The following is a 20,260-nucleotide window of genomic DNA, read 5'->3' on the forward strand; positions in this document are numbered from 1 at the left end:
TCTGCTCCCTCTAATCAGAATCAGATTCATGCGTAATTTGTCAGTGTCTTGTGAATAATGGAGACCAAAGCTGTAAAATATGAATGTAATAAATTCCTGTTCTGTGGGAAACATTTTGCTGATGCTGTGACATAATTACAGCGTTTCATCAGTCAATGATGGAGAATATTCATCAAGACTGTCTGCTTGCTTCACTGTCCTGTTGCTTTTACCTCCTTTAGGTGGCGCTATCACTGATCCAGTCTGCTATCATGTCAGGGCTAGATTCTTTTTTTTGCTGAGGATTTAACAGTTTAAGTCACAAATAAGCTGGGATCAAACCCTGAACACATGCACACACTTCCTGTGGAGAGAGAGAGAGAAAGAGAGAAAGAGAGAAAGAGAGAGAGGACTCCTGTAGAAGGTTGATCTCCCATAGGAGGACAGAAGCCTCCCACAACATTCTGCTGCAGGTCTTCTGTGGCTGATATTATTTTCTGGAGGAGGAAGCCGTGTGTGTGTGTGTGTGTGTGTGTGTGTGTGTGTGTGTGTGTGTGCAAAGAGCACTGTCAAAGGGATGAATGTAATAAATCACACTATTTGTCAGGAAATTTGGCTGCAGATGAAGAAGAAACCGAGAACCTCAAGCCTGATTTGCCGTGGACAATGTCAATGAGTGTTTACGTAACGTCAACAAGCGCAGCTGCATAACGCTGCTACCTGGTTCCGATTGTCTCGGTAAGTTTTGTCCATGGAGTCATTATTTGACTGCTATTAAATGAAATCATCAGAGAGCAACACAGGCTTAATATAATCTGACACCTCAGCAATCTTTGGAAAAAATGAAAAAGAGGTTTTTTTTAACTGTGAAAGATGTAATATAGCAGTAAAAATAGAGGCGTTAGTGTTACAATATAGTGTAACTCCTGTGATGAGGGAGTGGGTCATTGAGGGGGGGTGAAGAGGGATTAGTCCTGCTGGACACACAGAACAAGAACAATTACTTCAATAAATGTGTATCGTATTACATCTTATTAACTTTGACCTTTGCAATACTGCATTATTCAGGCTCTTTGCTTCACCCAACAGATTTAAAATATAGATTGAGAGGCTTTATTTTGTATGTATGAGCTTTTTATTGAAGACCTTTGAAACAATGACAGGTCATCCTCAGGAGGGCAAATGATGTGCTGGTACCCGTCATCATGGTTAGGCTTAGTCCCAGTTAAGCTTAGATCAGTAAAACTAGACAGGAATTAGTCAAGTTTAAAGTTGCATGATGTACATGAGGGGATGTTAATGGAGTATCCTTGGAGGGTTCGTTGTGCTGTTTGTGTGTTTGTGTGTGTGTCCAATGGTTTGTTCTCACAACGAGTATGGATTGGAGTGATCCATTTTATTAATGGATCAGTTGCGTTTCCGCATCATCAGGCTTTCAAAGCTCACCATGGGCTCATTGATCAGCAACAAAATAAGCACAAAAAGGTGGGCTGAGGAAATGTGAATGCATTGATCTTTACACTATCAAGAAACACAGTACGACAAACACACTTTCTAAGAATACGACTTTATTTTTTTACTTCCTTAACTGAAACATCACCATATCCATATGTCCATCCTTCCATTAATCTATCCATCTCCAGTCCTTTGGGACTGTCGTGGGCTTTGTGTAGGCCAGACCGAGGGAACCATTAGCTAATGCTATGGCTCTACGCTTACGCAGCACTTGAGTAGTCCAGTTAATGAACTGGTCAAACTGAACTTTCAGGTAAACGTTTACTCTAAAACAAATCTAAACACATTTCTATAAGTGGTGTGGAGTTATTTTTCCCTTTCCCTGAACCGGGTGATCTGGAGAGGATCTACACTTTGATGCTTGGACTTTAAAACAAGCTAATGGGATCAGTGTGGTGACATTTAGAGGCCTTTTTTTTCCAATTCCGGAACAAAAGGCAGATACAGTCTGTGGTGAAATACATCCACCAGAAAAGGTTGAATGTTAACCTTGGTCAATGAGCACGCGTTGTTGAGACACCTTGTGTGGAGGTCTATTTGCACAATATTGCCCATACGTGATATGTTTCGTATAAAATACCTACAAGTGTTACACAAATGCGCCATCGTTTCCCGAAAACGATTAAAATGGAGCCTAATTCCAACAAACTGCCATAGGTGGAGTAAGGATGCTTATAGAGGTGCAGACTTTATTTCCCATGAGTGTATTACCACTGAACTTGCTGTAGATGTATTACGCCTTGAAGCAGAATAAGTATCATGTGATGCATTCCTGTTTTTCTTTTATAATAGTTGCTAATGCCACAGCACCTATGAGATTTAAATTTTATGGCTCTTTTTTGACCCGCACGTGCATGACTGGAGGCATAAAATAATTTCCTCTCCTTCAATTATGCAGTAGTATTTCATGCTGTTTTCAAATCAGCTGCATTTCTATTAGAATATAAATAGTTTTTTTTTTAAAATCCACGTTGAAACTGTTCTAAAACCAAATTGTTGGGAAATTGAGAGTTAAATCATTAAGATCGATTTTTTTAAACAACATTGAGGAATGAACAGGTCCTCATCTCTTATTAGATATCACTTTTTCCCGTTGGCTGAGTCCCATCTCATTGAAAAAGTAATAACTCACTGCAAACATCTCGATTGTATATGTTCTTTGCCACATCAGATTTTCCAAAGGTCTGCTAAGCTGCTGCTTCCAGCTCCCAGTGATCTCAGCCTATTTTCATCAGGCAATGGCAGTTACCAAACCTTCATGGAACATTGGGTTCTCATTTAAGTACCTCTTGTCCGTGGTGGCCTGGAAGCTGAGGTTCTTGACCTTGAAAACCACAGTTGAGAAATCAATCTTGTAACCTTTTAGTAGCTCTTTTAAGGGCTCCAATTACACCTTTACAGCAACCTATGCACGCTAGCTGAAAGGGTAAGTTTGAGCAATTCATTTGCTTTCTTTCCTGGATCCTAATTATTGGGTCTGTTATTGTTTTTGCCACGAGATGCTGAAAATCCAGCTATATGGAAATCAGTATCCAATAATATGCTGTTTGTGCTATGGCAAGGAAATATTGTTCTAAGTAATATGACATTTCATTTGGTTCCGTGTTATTCAAGTACAGCGGGGGGAAGAAGTTTGCTCCGTTACGGATTTGCAGCCGTTCTGTGAGAGAGAAATAAACGAGCGTGTGATGTGGATGTCGCACTGGGGCATTAAGCAGCTTTAGAGGTTGTAAATCAGACACTGATTAAATCTGTCTGGGCCAGAGGTGTCCATTTGCCTCCAGAGCAAAACTGACCTGATTTGGGTGATTTTCTTGACGGGTCCCTATATCACCGGCGGTGTAACTGCACTTGGGCACATTTTCACACCATCAGAGCCTCTATTATACTTCAAAGGTACAGAATTCTGAATGGACACATTGTGTGAGTGGGGAGAAATAAGGAACAGTAAATGGTGAGCATCCTACTGTGCTGCTCATATTTTTAAATATAAATGTTGCTGACATGTTTGTCTCTGCTTTGCTGTCTTTAAAATCCCCATTCCGCCCCCCCCCCTTTTTTTTTTCCGCCGAGTCGACTATTTTTGAGAAAACAAGGATTTGAATATAAGAAAGCACACTATGCTTTTGTTCCCTGTCTCTCTTGCAGTGTTTCATCAAGCGAGTGCTTTTTCTTCCTTTTGAGAAAGCAGAGCTGTCAAGGCCAGTTTAAAAGGGAATACTTTTCCCTCCACATCCTCTTTCTCCACAGTGCAGCTGCGAGGCAGAAGGTCACGCAGCTACACTCCTCCAGGCTTCTGTATGATCAAGTGGATTGGAAATAAAGTTACATGTTTTAATGAATCAGTGGGACATTACTCTGAAAACGATGGCGGGTTATTAGTGGATGTCAAACCAGAAACTGGGAGTCATCTATTGCGCAACACGAACAAAGTTGCATTCATGTAACTTTGCTTTAGGGGTATTGGCTTCACACATGCGCTGTGTTTTTAATGAAACTATTCAAATGATTTGGGCTTAAAAAAAAATCCAAATGAGAAACCAGCAGTGGACACACACTGCAAGGAAAACCTCAAAATGAGATGAAGTGAAAATCGTGGCGCAACAAGCTTGTTTTTAGAGTGTAATAACTGAAAGCACCCGGGGCTTTTATGTTTGAATAGCAGCCATTGTCTTTCACCCTTAATTCTGTCACGCTCCTCCGAAGGATTCACCAAAACCGTGCAAAGTATCTGCGGCGCTCCATGGGAAGTGTCTTTGTGTTTTCAGGGTCGTCGCTACTCAACGGCACCGCTTCTTCTGCTGAGGCTGCAGCCGGAGGGTTTCCAGTCAGAATCTCTAAAGCCCTCCCTACACTCCCCAAACACAGAAAAAAGAGACACACAAAGACACACACACACACACAGACACTGTGTTTGCAGCCACCTGTAGTGTTTCCAGATTGATTGTTCTTTGAGATGCCAGAAAGTGTTATGTTCCTGCTAAATAGGTTCCAGGAAATGAAAGCTGATGGGTCCTCATCAAAACTGAAGGCAACATCTCTCAACAGCCCTCTGGTGACTGATTGCAGTCAGAGAACAAACTCCACTCAAGGATAATGCTGCTCTCCCAACATCATTGTACAACGGACTGAAATTAAATAATCATCCAATTTTATGTTCAGGAGAGTTTATTCACCCGTTGGACACCCCTCCTAAACCCTACTTTAATTTTTATCAGTCATTCATTAAATCTGACCAATATCTTTGGAAACTGACACTGAATCTTCCGAGCGCAGCTACTTTCTGCCTGCCGGTATGAAACCTGGCCTCTGGCTGTTCAGTTCCATTGCTTAGCTGCTGTGTCACATGTATAAATAACTGCCCTTTATTAAACACTGCTGTGTTGGAGGTGCACTGTTGTTATCTTTATTCTTATTTTCGTCTTTCAGCTCTTGGATCTGTAGTCCTTCTAGAGATCCGAGATCCCAGCTAACCACGAGTGTGTCACAGGGCATCCACTGTTCCTTAAGCCAATGGTCCAGTTATGGCAGGAAGGGACTGGGACTTTTGTTTTTCACATTATACACATTGCTACACTTTATCATATGTTATGTTGCTGCTTGTCATTCATAGACATCATTATGGGATGTGGATGCTAAGGAAGACAGGAGCTACCATAATGAGGCCTATTTGCATGCGCGGTGCATGTGTAGCTTTGTTAGCTCCTCGATTCAAGATGCAAATTGGATCTCACAAAGCCTTAAGAGTCAACTAACGAACCTCCTAATGCAGGCTTTGATTGCCTTTCAGTCGTCATAAAAAAAGAGATTTGAAGGCTCACTCTGTCTGCATTAAATCACCATAATGAAGCAAGGCAAAAATGCCATGCCCATTAGCACATGGATTACAATTTTTAATCTGCTGAAGCTCATTAAACGAAGCTCATGTACAGAGGAGAGTGTGTGAAAGGGAAGTTGCCGTATTTCTTTCTTGTAATCTGTTGTTTCTAACAATAAAGTGAGCTGTCACAGTAAGCTACAGTAAAATACAGGATCCATCCATCCATCCATCCATCCATCCATCCATCCATCCATCCATCCATCCCAAATGGCAACCTTTACGGTTTGTGTACCAGTTTCTGCTGCTTTAATGGGGTAATTACGGTATTCCAAAGACCCCATTGTGTTTGCAGAAGTTGAGGGATGTAATAGGTGCATGTTGGGGAAAACCTGATGACTTCCAGGATATCCTGTATCATAGATGCAGCTTGTTCTCAAGCTCTATTAAAAACAGAATAATAGGTTGTCATGTCTGGGAGTGATATCATAGTAGGCAAATATTTGTAATGGATGATTAAGATTAAAGACAGAATCAAAAGCTAGTTCATCATCTTGCAACATACGTGTAAAAATAGACTTCAGACTTTAGTTTTGGGCCCCACACAAGACTCACACCCAATAATTCTTGGAGTTACTAGAGTGTTTTCATCATTGTAAAAGTTGCCAGAAAACTTTGAAATTCCTGGCAGTTCTGCAGAAAGTGAACAACATGTAATAAATTGCCATTGACCTTCTCATCCGTGTTTCAGAAAAGACTTTAATCCCAGCAGAACAGAAGAAATGTTCCCGTTGTTTCAAACTGGGCATTTCCGTCATTTTATTCCCTCCCTGTGCAGCAGCTGCAAATATCCTGTCTTAACAACATCTGACCTTGTGGGTCTGGCCTCTTGACAGAGCTCTGTGTTTGTCTCTGTGTTATTCTATAAATATGAGATAAGGGCCAGGCCAGATCCCATGTGTAGTTGTGTGGTTAATTGAGACCTAGCATCGGTGACCCTCGTCTATGCCCAAACCATGCACCCCACCACCACCTATCACTCATGCTTGGTAATTGGTAGCAGTGCAGTCACCGACAGCTAACATCTGTGGAAACTGAAGAGCCGTGACTGACTGAAAGGCTTCTTCAACACAAAAGATGTGTTTGCTGTCAAAAAAGGGCACATTAGGAAAGTGGCCCAGTAGACAGAATGTATGCAACACCGGACTTGTTGAGATTTTAAGTTTATGTTTACTTTTTCTCTTTATAATTGCAACTGTGTTGTGGCCAGGGATGAGGAAAGGCTCACGTTCTACCCTGAAGGCCGTGAAAGCAACACAAAAGCAGCTGCATGGTGAGTGGAGGACATCTGAAGACAAACGAACAAGAGTGGAGGTGGCAGAATTTCTTTACTTGCAAACAATAAGGACACTAAACATCGCCGTTGATGTAATTGCTTTATTGTTGCTAAAGCTATTTGTGCTGTCGTGTTTGTGTGTGTGTTTGTGTGTGTGTGGGGTGGGGGAATTATGTCTACAGCTGTGCTTGAAGGTGAAAAAAAATGTGTTTTTTTTATTTAAGAATAAAGAGACAAGATTGGATACTTGGTTTAAAAATGATCATGTATTTGCAGAACTAAAAGTTGCTTTGATGGGAACAGCTCAGACACTAATGTATGGTAGATTGTAAATGAGCTCAATGAATACGCAACCCAATATGATCCAATCATGCAGTAAAAGTGCAATACACAAATTCAATACTGAGCAGTTATAATAAAATAAAACTAATAAAAACAGAAGGATATTTATTGAAACCATAAAAGTAATTTAAAATTCTAATTGTTGAATGCATTTTACAGGAATTCTGCTGGCAAAACGCTGCCAGTCCAGCAGATAGTAAATCAATTCCTTCCACAATTTTAGTGGCGCAGGAAAGTGTTTTTATTTAAATGGATTTTATTGGGCCCAGGGAGTACAGTTTTAAGCTTGACTTGGTTAAGAATAATGAGGCAATAGTCATTACTGCAGTGTGTGAAGGGTTCTTAAAGTCTCTACACACACCCGCAAACATTCATTCATTCGTGAATTAAATCTGAGAAATTAAAAACATAGCTCCCTCCCTTCATCAATCAATAGTTAATATCCTCCTTTCAGATCTCTCCTTTGCTTTGAGCGTGGCGACATTTTTACGTTCAATTAGCATGACCCTCAAAAGCACGACCCTCCGCTGCGACGGCATTCACTTCCATCCTGTCTGAATGCCATTTCCACCCATGGAAGAGGTGACACAATGAACAACCCCAGGTATTTTTCACCCCTCCTGAACTGGGGAGAAGATGGAACGTCTATGTGTGTGTGCAGAGGAGGAGAAGGAGGTGAGGAAGGGGTGTAGAATCCCCAGGGGAGGGCTCCACAAATCCAAGAGAACAAAAACGCATCCATATTTGGCAGAGCTTTTGTCTCCCCTGACAGCTGAGTGTATGGAGGGGGGCCCACAATAATGAATTGGATTAAATGTGAACGTAAGAAGGCAAGAGTCCGTAAAGGCCAAGATGGTGGTTAGTGGCAGGGGGGCAATGAGAGGCATGCTAATGTATTAACAGCTTGAAGGAGACATGCATGCATTTTTCAAAATGGTTGTCTAGATGGGTATTAAAAAAATATGTAGATTTAGACGCGTTAAATAAGCTTTCTGGTGACTTCTGCTAAATGAGCCTGAGCTCCCCGAGTTGTGTTTTACATTGAAAGATGTAAACAGCCCCAAAGAAATTCCTTCCCTAATGAGAAAAAATGAGCCTGCCAGCACATTAAATCACATATATGAAGTGTGTAAATCACCAGTCACACACTGCCTCTAAGCTGATTAAAGCACCTGATACTAAACAGAATAGTGCAGGCTAGAACGCTAATTTAACCAGCCATCTTCCTCATTCTATATTCCATTACGCTACACTCTTTCAACATGACCTTAAACCTCAGCAGGCTCCTTTTATTGCTGCACTTTAATGTATAAATCTCCCAAAGAGTGTACAGCAGAGATTTTGATTTGCATTTTATTGAGTTTTAGATTGCTCTGGGATAATGATGAGATGTGGGGGCAGTGTTAATGCTCTAAATGGTGACCACCGCACTGCACCCTCTTTGTCTTCACGACACGGGCTCTACTTGATACATTGCTTGTAATTACTTTCAGATGTATCCATATAGGACACGGCAGGAGACCTTGCAGCAGGACGTGATTAAAACGAGCTGCTGTGTGAGCGTATAGCTGCACTACAGGTGAAGCAGCTGACACAAAACAAGGAAAATATTTGATTCTGGCCAAATTTACACTAAATCAGTTGTGTGACATTTGATTTTAGGGGTCAGAATAAGCAAATATCTGGGTGATTTAATGCTGTGCTATTTGAATTTTAGAGTTATATTAGTAACAGCATTACTGAGGGAAACTCAACTAAATAAACTTTCCGGGTGAAGTAGAAAAGCACACAACAATTATCTCATATGTCAAATGCTGAGAGGTTATGAGTGCTAATTTCTTTTAGGAAATTTATTTTCAGAGTGTGTGCAAGCACTTGAAGATTATCATAACAGAGAGCATAAAAACATGCAAACAATAATAGGTTAGAAACTTTGTCAAACTAAATTACAATGTAATGTTGCTGTCTGAAGGCTGCTGTTGTACTATGAGGGCGCTAACAGCCTTTTGTGAGCAATAATGAGTTACAACATAAAGGACTGGCACAAAAGCACAAAAAAGCTGTGGTATTTCTGCTCAACGCCATCCATCATTTTGTCCCCCGCTTGTAAACATGTGCTAGAACACTGAATTTTATGTTTCCTTCAGAGGAAAAAGCAAAGTCAAGCCCTTTTCGGCCTTGGAGTTCCATCGGCGATGAGCAGCTCAAGGTAGAGACTCAGCAAAGCACACAGTAAATGTCAAATATTAAGTAGTTAACTAGCATTTTATATTATTTATTTATGCCATATATGTTTTGTTCTCATTGACTGTCAGATAAGTAATGTTTTCTTATGGCTGTACAAATGTTTCATTGGATGTATTTCACCCACAAAACATTGGTTTTGTGTTGAAGTTGCTGTTGGCATTAGTTGCCCCCTCCCAGAGGAACAACAACACCACTATAGAAGTGGTTTTGTTTGTGAGCGAGGAAGGTCATTTGCATGATTGCAGATTCCCTTGTCAGATGGATGTAAATCCAGGCCAATATCAGGTTTTTAAACAGATAAGGAATGAGAGACCAGAAACAATGTCTGATTCTGGACTTGATATGCAACCTACAACAACAGGCTTCAACCCACACGGAAGACAGCAGAGCAGAATCAGACGGCGGACAGACAGCAGACAGAAACAACACCGCTGCTATTTTTAACATCATGCACCTCCTACTGTTATTTAAAGAGTGCTGCAGCATGGAAAACTGTCCTGTTTTTGACTGAAAGCGCCTCTTTCTTCATGTTCAGTGGGAGTGATGCTGTAAATGACGCACTCGAGGTCTCCCTTGACACGGTTAAACTGCACCAGAATCGCATGATATTGCCCCAAGGCTGCAGCGATCTTGAAGCCCTGAGGGGAGCATCTCTCCTGTGTGAAATTTAAAGGTCACACAGTCTCCTTCCACCCCCTCCCTCGCTATCCCGACGCTAAGAAAAGAACACGAACCGATGGCCCATTGAGAATATTGTTTTCTATCTCTGAGCCTCGATAGCACATTTCTAATGCTGCCCTTGGAAATGCATTGAAAGGCAGCTCACAGCATGGCAAAACATACAGCAATGCCGTTGATGCCCTTGGTGCCTCTAAATATGCAGGCCCCAGATAATGGCGTTCACTGTGCAGTTGCTACTGACTTCCTTACTCAACTTCCGAATGGGTACACTGCTCCCCGCTGTGCTTTGCTCCCCTTGTAAACAATGAAAGTGACATTGACAGCAGAAGGGCCACAGATCATATCTGGACACATACAGGGGCTCCAGGGAGGATCAGCCTGCTTCATCAGAATGGATTTTGCAGTAGGCAACATTGCAGGGAAACGCAGGACATAGTTGTGACGGCCTAATGTTGTCCTGCTAAAGATAAGAAGATGCCCTCAGTCTTTATGATCTTTTAACGGAAGGGGGAAAAATTCCTTTTTTGAAAGTGATGTAGCGCTAATTTTAAAGGAGTAGTGAAGCACGGCATTTATGGGAAGTCATTTATCACTGGTTATATCCTGTCCTGGGTTATATCTGTTATCGACTGGGATTGAAGGGCTAGTTTTCCTGGATTCGGCATCAGTTTTCATATGTTTCATCAGTTTGTTTCATTCAGACCGGCTGGTGTTTTGTTTTCGTTGCAACAGCCGGAAGAACCTAGTGTGTGAAGGCCGAAGCAGAGAAGGAGCCGATTACTCTGAAGGAGAGCGCTTTGGGCACAGGCTGACCTTTTCTGAGAGAAATGTAAAAATAATAAGAGAAATCTGTGGACACAAAGGATAAGGACCCTCAAACCAGAACATTTGAGTGAAAAGATGAACATTTGAAGCTTTAACTTTAACACAGAGTCTAAAACCACTGTAAACTAATCCACTCGACTAACCCCAAAATTCAAATGTTAACACTTGGAGGCCATTTATAATTGCGTGTGAAATAGTACCTTATTGTTGTACATTTATGAGAGAGGGGCTTAAATACGCTTTACACACCACTCGAATGCTCAGTTGTGTTTCTGCCTTCCCCTGAAAAAGGGAAGAGAATATCATTAAACTGAATATTTACTTCATTCAGATGATGTATAGTAGCAAATCTCATCTGAGAAAAGTAGAACAACTTTATATTGTATGAGTTGATCTACAGACAACACAGTGTAATACATTTTAATCCCATTACAGAAATACAAATAAAGCAAAGAAACTGCTCTCATATTTGTGGGAATTTGTTACACAAAGTACTTTTTTATATGCTGTGTGTATGCCAGCGTGCACTCTGAGAGAGGAGTGCCAGTAATGCTGCTGTTTAAACCCTCAGAATGCCTGGAATTGTGCCTCGGTCATAAACAGATCAGTTTACCTTTGGCAGCTCGAGCTGCATTCAGGCTGTTGGTGCAGAACGACCATATGGAAGGTAAATTCAAAGGGAAAAACAAACTCTACAGAAATGAAACACAGAGTGGAATTTGCAGACAGAAAGTGAGCCCTGCAGAAAGTGCTGATAAGAGGACAACAACATAATCTTGCTTAGCTTCAGGGTATGCAGGCCCACAGTTAAACATTCATAGTTACTGACACCAGCTAAATAGCTGTTGCCCAAATCTGGCTCTCCCAGGATGATCGTTGACTGCAGTTTAATTTAAATATTTATCACATGTATATTAGTACCATAAGGCCAGTATTTGAAAATACAACAGTCAGACTGTTAATTGCCAAAAATGCCACACAGGCGATGGGATCTGGATGTTCCATTTTATTATTAATGAGCTGGAGAGTGCAGTTTGACATTTATGCTCAGCCTGCAGATGCAAATGAGTCTCAGTTTGAGCCAAAAAATGAAGGCACATGTACTGGTAATCTAATTTGTGCACATAATTGGACTGCTGGTTTGAAGACACACAGATTCCCTGTTAAATTTTTATCCAACTGTGTTTCAGTCTGAAGAATTTATTAATTTAATTTCTGAACCTTTTGAACGAGTGTTGCTGCCAAATTTGTCAGATTGTAAAAAAAAGGGATCATCATCAAGAAATCTAAAACTGGGCTCTTAATCAAATAACTTCAAACCAAATGTCAGTGTGCAATTTGGCTTTTACTGCTCTGAGAATAAAAGGTCGTTCAAGCTTATTTTCTAACCAGCCCATCATAAAATGGTTTTTGTGTGTTCTCTCGAAATCCCGTGGAAGGTTCTGGCAACTGGTGGAATTTAGTTGAAGAGGCACTCTGGACACACACGCATGCACGCACAGAGTAAATCATGTTTTTGGACTGGAGCACAGCAGTAAACCCAGGCAGGCATAGTGGGAACATGCAGATTCCACATCAGGCCCCAGAGTTCTTTAGTTGTGAAGGCAGAACTTTCTTGCCATGAGGTGGTAATGAGGTCGTAAAATCTGCTTCTTGTTTGGATGCAAACATCTACTCACTCCAGTCAGCAATTCTTCCCCCCGTAATTATGTGCTTAAAGTTACAAAAAAAGGGAGAAAAGAACTAAAAAACGCACTCATGTGTCAAGTACTTTTAAAGGAGCTTTCCATCTGGACTGAGCAGTCACCAATTAAAGTTTTGAATTCTGACCAGTTTTGAACAACTAAATAAACAAATCCAAATGTAGTCTATGCTCTGTGCACATAAACATCCATCCACATCTAATGTGAGCATTCTTATTCAGACATCAGTGCACTTTCTAATCCAATTACATTGAATCTAGGCCTGATAATGTCCAAAATGATAAAATATAGCACCGGTGCTGGTTTTAAAAGGTCATTTCTAATGCAGTCTCTAATGGTCTTTCCATATGTTGTTACCTCCTGTCACCTGAGTTCCATCAGAGCAGCTAAGTGGGGGGATGCCAGGCCAGCCCTTCCATAAACATCTGCCTTCAGAGTTTAGGCTGCAAAGGGAGGGATTTTAATCTCCCAGAGTTCCTGACAAGATAAGTTGTAAAAGCCTGGCTAAGGGTCAAAGGTGGCAGATATCAGATGAGGTGTATTCCCCCAGTGAACTTCCCTGTGAAGATATATAAATCACTTGGAAAGCTGCTCCCTCCCATTTGCTTTTGTCTGTCTCCTATAGCCTTTAGTTTTCTCCTCCCTTTTGCTAGCATCGAGAGATTCTCACAGATAAATCCTCTGCTGTTACACCGAGAACTTTGCAGCTTACTGAAGGGAGGAAATGAGGACAGGGGAAGTGCTGACATGGTGACATTGATAAAGTGCTCCAGCAAGGCCTTAGACCACTACAATTTATGAGAGATTGATTATCCAATTAACACCTGACACTTTTGGGAACTTCATATGGGGGGATAACAAGATGCAACTGTCTAGTCATGCTTTATTCTATTCTGCAATTTTTGTGGGCTTGATGGTTTGTGCAAAATAAGAATGAAAACACTAGCTCACAATAAATTATTAACAGTTTTTAAACACCTATGGTAAATTCCATCTAGCTGCTGCTTAGTATTATATCTAGAGGGATTTTGGCTCTGAGTTTAACTGAATGATTAAATATTAGATACGGACCAAAATCCAGGCTATTTGCTGACATGTCCTGATATATTTATCTCTAGTCGCCTCACTAGGAGCGCACTCAATCCCCCTCATACGTCCTCAGTCCAGAACCTGCAAACGCTATTTCCAGTTTTACTTTCTGCTCTAAATATGAGTTTGAGTCCCTGATGACAAATATCCACATCATCCGGAATATGGCATCATTATATTATCACAAAACATTAGAAGTGTGTGTTTGTGTGTGTTTTCCCCCCTTTGTCCCCGTAAATATGAGGTGCAGGGCCCAGTTTCCAGTGTTTGTGATGGTAATGTTACCTTACACAGGTCATTAAGCCAGAGGGATTAATCAATGATTAGTTGAGGACCACATGGTTGAAGTAAATTTGTGGAACACAACGGCGGAAAGCCGCCTCATGTCAAGTCAGCCATTTGAAAACAGGATTTAAAGACTATTGTGTTTCAGCACGCTTGATGTATGTGAGGGAATTTAGTTCAGATGTTCCTAATGACCCCCCATGGTGAGAGCATGTGTGCACTTATTGATTTTATACCCGCCATTCAGAGCATTTCCATTAAAGCTTGTAATGTTAAAATCTTTAACCACTGTAAGGCTTCGACTGGAAGAACATTGATTTGTTTTAAATGTACATGTAGAGGAGCAGTGTGTGATGAATACATATGTGCAGATTTCTTTTTACATTCATTTAGAAGACTCTAGAAACAGCTCATGCAGTATTTTACAGTGTTTCATAATTAAATAAGTGACATATGTTTCACTCCATATCCATTCCCCCTCTTTCACTGGGAGCAATTAAAACCAAGGTCTCAAAGTTCAGAATAGAAGATGAGTTTTCTGCAATTGCTGCGCGGCAACCAGCAGACGTGCCATAACACGTTTGTCAAAATAGGACAAAAACAACCCGCTATATCCAGAGAACCAACAATATCATGCTGGGATTTGAACTGACCACAGACTGAGCAGTTTGATATGCATTGAATTTGCTCACAGAGGCCACGGCTGTGTTTTCTCATGCATGTGTGTGATGTGTAATCTGGCCCAGCACTGGGTGAGAGCACAGCAAGTCACGGAGTGTGATTCTTCTACAAGCCTGCGAGGTTTATGCTTTCTGAGTTTTCACATAAAGACCCCATTTTTCTTTTATTTAGTGCTCATAAAACCAGACTCTGCAGAGCCTTTGATTGTGGGCCTTACATGCCTTATTACAGGCTGCGTGCATGTATGTCAGCACAGACACACAACATGAGTGTCAAACACAGACACAGTCATATGTTTGCTCTCCACAAAGCTCCGATTACTGATTCAGTACAACAAACATACCAAAACCGATGCTGTGAGTTCTTCTAACTCTAAAACCTCCCTGTGAGAGCACAAGTAGCACAGTGTATCTATTAATCGTGACTAAGAGGAGAAAGCATTGCACGAAACAAGACTGCAAAGACAGGAAAACTGCATTTGAGTCCAGACACCGCTGAGCTTTATCTTCTGTACGCATACAGATGAAGGAGACTTTTTCTGCACCCTCGCTTCTTTTTTTTCATCGGTCTTTCACACTTCCACTCCAAGCAACATCTGAATGGAGGCATCAGTGGTCCTTTGTCCTCTGCAACAATGGTACAATCAAACTTAAATTTCAGTTATAAACTTTTAAATGGAATTATAAAGTACCAAATGTAGATAGTAACAAGTGAAAAGTGTTAAACCTGGTAATTGTTTTTTGTTTATTTTTTTATTTTTGGGATAAAAATACCGATGAAACTTATTTCCACCTCAAAAGAAAGAACAGTTGTCCTCAATGAAAAAAACACTACAGTGGATGGAAACAGATGAAAACATTGACTTTTAGGATCTCCCCCCCTTTTAATCTTCCCAGAAAAGACAAATGTGCCAATTTCTTGGGTGTTCACTGCCTGCCACCAGATATTCTGCTTGCACAAAGCTACACCAAGCAGCCGCTAAGCTAATTTCCTGCATTGCCCAACTGACCCACTTCCCAGAACTTCAGCTGTTGGTTCATTTGCTGTGCAATCGAATCCCAAGGGCCCAGCTGCGGTACCTCATTCGAGAGCTGGATTCTGTCACTCTTATCACTGGTCTCGTTAATCCCAGAGCTCTTCCTCTCCAACGTAATAACTCTAAATCAATGGGACAAGTGGGGGGATTTAAGTGAGGAGGAATGGAGTGGAGTAAAAGAAAATCTGGTAAACAGACTAGAAGATATGTGGCCATTTGAACAAACTGGCAGATTCCAGTTTATCTCACCAGTTGCTCTCTGCTAATATGCAGACGTTCATGAGCTTATAATCGTGTGCTGTAAGAATACAGTTGAAATGTACTTGGACCCACTTAAGCATGGTCGGTGATTTTACATTGGCTAACTAAAACCATCTGAGGAAGACTAATATTATGTTTTGTGCTTCCATAAGCACATGATGACAGCTATGGTCAACGATGCTCTAAATCTGCCTGCATCTCTGGGAAATTTCTGGTAAATTCCGAAATCCTTTTCAGCACATTATGTTTCATCATTTATTATTTTGTTTTGTGGGTTGTTTTCCAGTAATGTATTACATAGCACATTGTGATTACAACTGACCTAGAAATTGTGTGTAATACTAATTAACAATAAGATAATGCATGTCAGGTCCTGGAGAAGCTATGGTGGCTGTTGGAGGCAAAACAGAATGTTCTGTCCACTATTTCTATCCAAGAGGATAATTGCTGTAAATATATTATTAGCACTAGACATTGAAGCCATCCATACATCAAAACTAAGACTTGAATGTATGTTGGTTTTTTTTTTGTTCTGGACAACTGCCATAACGGAGCAGCAAGCACAGCTTAATAATTATATAACTATTATAGTTCAAAGTGAAAGATGGCATCATTATTACGATACTTAAAATGAATGTCTATGGCCTGGAATGGCAAAAAGCCCACTTCCCTGAAAGTGAAGAAAAGCAGTTTAGTTTGACATCGCTGGAACTTCATGAAAGTGAAAGCACAATCAAAGTCACTGGATCCTCCCTCACCATTATTAATGATCCATACATGTCATTGAGGAACTGTTTTGTCTTTAATATGCCTGATTAGATGATAACAATGATGATTGCAATGACTTCACTTTGCTAATTGCTTTTTGCCATCAATACACAATAGCAAGCTCCTACAATCAGCAGTGAAAGCACTAATTGCGTTTGCAAAACCCATCACTGATGTTTTTATTCAGCAGAAGCACAAAAGATTGGATTCACATCATCAAGTCAGACACATTACTCTCAACACAAGCGAGATGATGTAATTCTGGGGATTAACATAGTCCGACCATGCAGCTCAGCCCACAGCAAAATGGGAATCAAATGGAAATGTAAACACACAATGGGAGGGGTAGCAGTTTCTAGTACACTGACTTTTAGCAGCTTTTGGTGTTATGTGATTTAACACTGCAGCAGGGAGGCCACCCTACTCTGAGACCTGTGTCCAAAACATGATGAATTGTAGTGGCGCCTTTAAGTGGCATCATTTCACCCGCAAGCAGAAAAGAAGCTTAGCGCAGCACTTTAACATTAGCTCCAGTATGAGCAGAGTGTGATTTCAGCTTATGTTGTCTTATGCTTCCAATAATTGGTGCAACAGTGACTCTTGTAGAATGATGATGGATTCAAATGGTCCTGGTGGTCAATAGGTGTTTATTTCATGGGCCCCTACCCTGCTGACAGCCTTTTCATATTTGAACGTGATATAGAGCCCTGACCTGGGGACATTACACTTCTGGGAAGCAAAGATAGCTCTTCCTTTTGAAACGCAGCAGACCAGCAAATGCAGGAGCCGTGAAGCAGCTAACTCCTCTGTCTTTTGTTTCAGCTCGGTAAAGGAGAGACATAGGTAAAGTGTCACAAAAAGCAGCACAAAAGAGTAAGAGATTACCCAGATCCAAATAGGTCAGGTTGCCTGACAGGAGTGGGCGTGTTTGGAATCCATATCTCATCTTCAACCCCCTGCACAGCAAAGAAATAGTCTTTTCACACCACATACAGCCAACATTGCACAAAGGAAAGAAAAAAAAAGGCAGAAGTCTGGCACTTTGGAGAGTGGCACAAAATATTTCTTATGATCTACAAATTTGACAAAGTTTGTTTAGGTTATTGGTAAACACAAGATATGTGGATGGTTGATAAAAGCAATAAATAGCACCGGAATATCAAGACACAGGACTACAGGTGTGGCTAAAACTAAAGATCTCAAACAGTTTCACACTTTTCTTTAAGCATAAAGTGTATTTAAGTGAGTGGAATGCAAAACATTTTAGCAGTTTGAGACTTGATCTTCAGAAACTTTTCTGGAACTGTATAAATATACAGCTAATATAAGAAACACAGTTACAATAAACCCAACAGCTGGAGTGTGTTTTCTTTATAAGCCTCATTTAATGAGTAAACGATGTCTCATTTCACAGCACATCTGCACTCCAGTGAAATGTCAAACCATGAAAACCTCTCCCCTCAACTCCCTGCATACTTGTAATCCAATATCCATAGTGGCATGGAAATGAAAAATAACAAGATTAGGGAACAATTTATGTGAATCGTCTCATGTTCATTCACTGTTTGCACCTTCTCAGGAGGGAACAGAGGCTGTGGTCTCCATGGAAACTGTGGCCGACCAATGGTGGGTGTTTGCTGCCTGAACATATGACACGCTGCCTTTGGAGGGAAAGCTGGACCCAGGAAGGAGCAAAAGCAGGAGGAGGAAATTTACACAGCATAAATATGTTTGCTCTCTGAATGAGCTCACCATGTTTCCCCGAGCTCATTAAAATATCAAACCCAGAGTTATATTTCAATATGTAGATATTGTCAATAAAAGTAGCTTCAGCTTAATATTCTGGGTGAAGTGTTTGGTTTTATTATATTAAACATGCTACAGTAATATTGTCGAGTATACCACTGATTTTTTTTATTTTAAATATAGATACCTCATGACTTTTATTTATTACCTATCTTGAGGATTTTCATTTCCATCCTTGCACAGATATATTGTATAATGTAACAGGCATATACAGCTGAGGCCTGTGGAAAATGGGCTGTTTTCTGTTCTGGTGATATGAGCGGTGGCCTTGAAACTACCTGTCGACACTGATCACTCACCAGCCCAGCTTTCGCTGAGATGGGACTTGCAGTTATTAGAGCGCGAGGCTGTTAGATGGAGAACCCTGTCGTCCATCGCCTCTGACAGCTCAGGTAAGCCCTGCGGAAAACTAGCCCCCCCCAAGAGCACATCAGCTCCTGCTATAACTTGAATTTCCAGTCAGCAGCCTGCCGTGTGATGTACTGGCTCTCGTGTGCTCTCAAGAAGAAATTACATGGCTGGTGAGTCCATAGCTGTGTGAATTAGGACATCAAACCATATGTGAAGTCTTTTGAGGGAGTAATACCCAAAGGATAATGTTTTATACTCTCTGAAAAAAGGCATCTGCTGAAGATTTAATATGGTTAATCAATACAGCTGTCTCTGAAATTACTTTTCCACCGCGTATTGCATGTACTTTCTAAAAAATAAAGGATTCTCAGACTTTGAGATGCATCATGTAAGGATTTGCTGAAGCAGCTTGGCTACAAAGCCTCATTCTCGAGCTAAAAACTATCCTCACTACCACTCCAGCACACAGCTGCAGTTTTATTAACTCTATTCTTCATGTTGGCATGCCTTTCATGTAGCATGTTTGCATTATATGCACCTTTCTATGCTGTAAATATGAATATGCTAAAGGCACGGGCTTATGCTTTTGTCTTTTCGGCTATGACATTTTGCTGAAAATAAACCCAGCATATTTTCTGATCACATCAATCACATTTAACAGGATGTAAAAAAAAATCTTGAAATGGACTTTTTTCCCACCTGGAACTAAAGAGTTGCTGTGGAACAGAGGTGCCCAATCCAGTCTTATAGAGGACCCCAATCCATCAAGGTTTTCTTTTTTACCAGACAGACAACTGGGTGCATATAATGCAAACATGCTACTGGTTTGAACACTGCTGGACCACTGCCTGCTTTTCACACAAAATAGATTATGGCGGAGTTGTGTTAGCATCTCCACAACCTCTTGAAAATTGATTTAATACAGCAGTTAGAAAATGGATGGATGGGTAAAGATTTTGAGCTCTATCCTGGTCTCACCTGTATCCTCCCTGGGACTGAAAATAGACTAGAACACTCTGCAAACAATCTGATAGAATATTATATATTGGCTGTGTCTTTCTTAATGGCTCAGAGGAATCAGCGCATGTCTGCGTGCTTTGACGCTAATCTCTAAACCTCTATTCACATGACCATCCAGCCACTGTCTTTCAAAATTCCCCTGGTCTTATAGACCCCCACAGCAGGTAATGCCTCTCTGGGGCTGTCAGAGTTGATTCCTTTCAAGAACAGCACAGGGTGTGTTCATCTATTCTGCCAGACTCTCTCCACTGTAGCTGTGCTCCATCAGGACATGGTATACCCCCCTCCTCCAGTTGGAAGCCCATTTAAATGGTGGCAGAGATTACAGTAGTCACGACCAGCTGGCGCCTGCTCAACGCATACATCTTTGGTGTCCAAGCGGGGGCCTTGGTACCCCTTGGCCTACCCTGAAGACCCCTCACTGTGGAGGAGCAAAGACCACCACTGGACTGCAGTCGAATGCTGCAGCGGATGATTGACAGGGCTGTTGTGCCACCTCTCGTTGCATGGTTCTCCTG

General features: G+C 41.1%; 1 long non-coding RNA gene across 1 annotated transcript; it reads left to right on the forward strand.

Annotated features, from left to right (window-relative positions):
- The first annotated feature begins 6,412 nt into the window (after window positions 1-6,412).
- Window positions 6,413-18,403, forward strand: LOC130531321 (uncharacterized). Its single transcript, XR_008952071.1, has 4 exons — window positions 6,413-6,644; window positions 8,483-8,568; window positions 9,137-9,198; window positions 18,145-18,403. It is a non-coding gene; the product is annotated as an uncharacterized LOC130531321 (long non-coding RNA).
- Window positions 18,404-20,260: the final 1,857 nt, after the last annotated feature.

The sequence above is a fragment of the Takifugu flavidus genome, chromosome 9 (genome assembly GCF_003711565.1).
Source record: "Takifugu flavidus isolate HTHZ2018 chromosome 9, ASM371156v2, whole genome shotgun sequence".
In the NCBI taxonomy this organism is placed as follows: Eukaryota; Metazoa; Chordata; class Actinopteri; order Tetraodontiformes; family Tetraodontidae; genus Takifugu; species Takifugu flavidus.